The sequence below is a fragment of the Mesocricetus auratus genome, unplaced genomic scaffold (genome assembly GCF_017639785.1).
Source record: "Mesocricetus auratus isolate SY011 unplaced genomic scaffold, BCM_Maur_2.0 Super-Scaffold_100007, whole genome shotgun sequence".
Taxonomy (NCBI): Eukaryota; Metazoa; Chordata; class Mammalia; order Rodentia; family Cricetidae; genus Mesocricetus; species Mesocricetus auratus.
In genome coordinates, this window is record NW_024429191.1 from 29,299,758 (window position 1) to 29,303,314 (window position 3,557).

Consider the following 3,557-nt stretch of genomic DNA (forward strand, 5'->3'; position numbering starts at 1 on the left):
CGTGGTGTTTGTCATCTTCATGTGACTAAGTCTGTCCTGTAAGCTTTGAAGTTGCGACTCTTTGCATTTTCCAGTTTTATAATTTCTATCTTTTAAAGTGTTTCCTTTGCTGAGATTTTTCTTTTTCTTCCTTAATGTTTCAGTAGAATTTGTAAATGACTGTTGATGTCCTTTTATGATGGATACTTTAAATTCCTTGTCATATCATCCCAACATCTGATTCATGTCAGTTCTGGCATTGGTTGTCGTATCTAAAGCAAATTGTTGCTTTCCCGGTTCTGGGTACGATGAGTGATCTCTGCTGCACTCTTCATATTTTAGTCATTGGCTGAGAGAACCCTTAGTCCTCATCCAGGTTAGGATGTACTTCTGTCTTCCTCTGTGAGCTTTAGCTCTGATGAGAGCTTAGCTTTTGAGCTCTTGCAGTGCCGTCCTGGTCTATTTTGTTTTTCTGATATTGCCATGCAACCTGCTCTCCCAACCCCATTCTGTTCTTGCTCTTGTCATCTGTGACAGCAGAAGGCACCCATCTACTTTGGTTCTCTTCTAGGTGGCCTTTGGGAGAAGAGAGGAAGAATCTGCAGTCTCTTAATGCCACTGTGAGGAGAGCAGAAGACATGGCTTTGCTGATGGCACCACCTTAGGTTTATTTGGTTGTAGAATAGGGTCTGGGACCCGCCAAGGTTCTGCTACCATTGCTGCTGAAGACAGTGGCCTCAAATAGTGCCATAGCTAGGGCTCTGGCTGTGGAACAGTTCTATGCCCTTATACAGCGTGGTCCTGGAAACCTGACTAGGAATGGTGAGAGAATAAAGAAGGATACGGACACGCAGACACAGGTACAGAAAAACTGGGGTCAGGAGGGCTGTGCTGATTGATGGAGGATCCACAACAGGACGGAAGCTCAGCATGTCTATTATATACAGTTGGACAGGGAGGAGGGTTATTATATAGAGCTAAACAGGGAGGCAGAGTTATATACACAGATAGCAAGGAGATGTTTGAACATTGCATACAACTGAACAAGGAGGCAGATTCAGCTAGTCTCTGTAGGAACAGTCTCTGCGATGGAGCAGTCTTCAGCCCATCTGGAAGAAGAAAGCTACACTGGACATTTTCTTCACTGTCAACATGCACACTCCGACCAGAGGAAGGCTTTGCCGTTTCTCTAACCTCACCCATGGAAAGCTTTGCTGCTCCCACGGGTCTGAGGCACTGAGATCCTTGATATGGCATGGTGAGTGATTTTTACCACTCTGCTGATGCAAGTGGATTATATAGTCCTGGCTGTAGTAGAAGGTGTGTGTGTGTGTGTGTGTGTGTGTGTGTGTGTGTGTGTGTGTGTGTGTGTGATGTTTGTTGCATAATAGTGTGTGAGTACGGAGATCAAAAGAGGACATCAGATGTCCTCTCTCTCACTCTCTGCCTTAATCCATTGAAATAGGGTCTGTCATTAAACCTGGAGCTAGGGCAGCAGCCAACTAACCCTTATGTCATGTCTGTCCCCCAAAGTGCTGGTGTCATAGACTCTTGAATGGGCCACACCCAGCTTTTTACATGGGTGCTGGGGATTTTGAACCTACCTCCTCACACTTACCCACTGAGACATTTCCCTTGACCAAATATATTGAAGTTTTAATCTGATTTTTCAGCTTTGTTTATATGATCTGGAGTCGAAGACAATTATGACTGGTGTCTGCTTTTTAGCCTTTATATTTTTGCTTTCCCCCTTCCATTCTCCCTGTTTGGGGAGAGGGTTGCTCTCCTGTCTTGATTCTTTTATTGTATTTTCATGGGGTTTTTAAAAACAACTGAAATTGTGTCAGCATAGTCAACACTCCACCTTAAACAGAATTTGCAGAATCCTTTTATAGATCTGTAGCTGGCACCCAGGCCTTTTATGAGAAGCAGTGTTCCACCCAGAACTCTACACCCAGGCGTCTTCCCGCGTATCCGTGCCCACAGTCCTTTCCTCAAACCAATATTGCACACTTCTGCTTCTAGATTTACTCTCCATTTAAATACTGGGAGTCCAAGTTTTGTCTCTTTTGTTTTTATTGGAATTTCAAAGCAGCTTTTATTGAGGTCACATTTGGTTTGTATTTCATTAGTTTCATTTCATTATTATGAAATTTCTCCTCCTACTCTCTTGGTAATTATTGTCCTCCTCATTTTTTTACAAGTGAAAGAAAACCCATCTCTTATTTTTAATTGTCTTTTTTTTTTTAAACTTAGCAAGACAATTTTTTCCTGGGTTTTCTTGGGGTTTTGTTGTTTGGATTTTTTGTTTTGTTTTTTGTTTCTTCAAGACAAGGTTTCTCTGCGTAACAGCTCTGACTGTCCTGGAACTCACTTTGTAGACCAGAACTCACAGAGAACCGCCTGCCTCTGCCTCCTGAGTGCTGGGATAAAAGGCAAGTGGCACCACTGCCTGGCCTTTCCTGGGTTTTCTTTTGGGTGTACTCAAGAACTTTGAACATGCAACACTGTAATTGCCATTACTTTAGGAATTATTATTACACCTTGTGTTTCTTCTTATAGTTATTTATGCCATCCATAAAGGCACCTGCCTTTTGTCCCAGCATTCAGAAGGCAGAGGTAAGTGAATCTCTGAGTTCAACGTCTACAGTCCAGGATATCCAGAACTACACAGAGGAACTTTGTCTTGAAAAAAAAAGCAAAAAGAAGAAGAGAAGAAGAAAATAATTACTTGTGAGACTTAAACTTCTGACTGGCATTAGACTTATGAGTAGGAGGCAAGAAGATAAAGATGGAGCATAGTGAAGCTACATTTTGTATCAATTTCTCAGTTATTGCTTCGTGGTAGGGAAACATAGAATAACTCCTACATTTTTTAATTCACTTAGATGTCCCTATGGCTGAGTAAAGTGATTATGGTAATAGCTTCCTGCATACTCTTGAAGAGAATGATAGTCTTGAGGGACTCGCTGTGTTATATAGATAATAAAGGAAAGAACCTCCACTGAAGCCTTGAAGCAAGGACTTGTACTTACTGATTGGGTAATGCACTCCCACTATTTGGGCTTTGGAAAATCTTTCTTGTAGGGGCTACCCTGTACGTCATGGAATGCTTAGTAGCATCCTTTGTCTCTAACCTATTGAATGCCAGTAGCATCTCTACCAGTTCTTTACCCAGAAATATCTTCAGATGTTGCCAATAGCCCTTTGAGTACAATATCACCCCAACTTGGGAGCCATAGCTGCTCTAAGGTTTCACATCTATGAATTACATTTAATCCACAACATGGGAGGGAAAGGATTGCTAGGGTGTGCTTCCTTCTGGGTTGGCTTCAAGTTCAGTGAAAGACCCTTTCTCAAGATAATAAGGCAGACTGTTAAAGAACAGAACACCCAGAGTCCTCGTCTGGTCTCCACATGTGCACACACCACAGACACACATGCCATCATAAGCACACAGAGAAACAAACACACAGAAAGAACCCAGAGTCAACTTACATGCCCTTCAGCACATAATAAACGTGAACACAAAGAAATGTGGAACAAATTAACTGCTTGACTTATTTGTGATGATTAAC

General features: G+C 42.1%; 1 long non-coding RNA gene across 1 annotated transcript; it reads left to right on the forward strand.

The window, feature by feature from the left end:
* The first annotated feature begins 209 nt into the window (after positions 1 to 209).
* LOC121141314 lies at positions 210 to 2,988 on the forward strand. The gene is made up of 2 exons (XR_005878187.1): positions 210 to 1,237; positions 2,542 to 2,988. It is a non-coding gene; the product is annotated as an uncharacterized LOC121141314 (long non-coding RNA).
* The last annotated feature ends 569 nt before the right edge of the window (positions 2,989 to 3,557 follow it).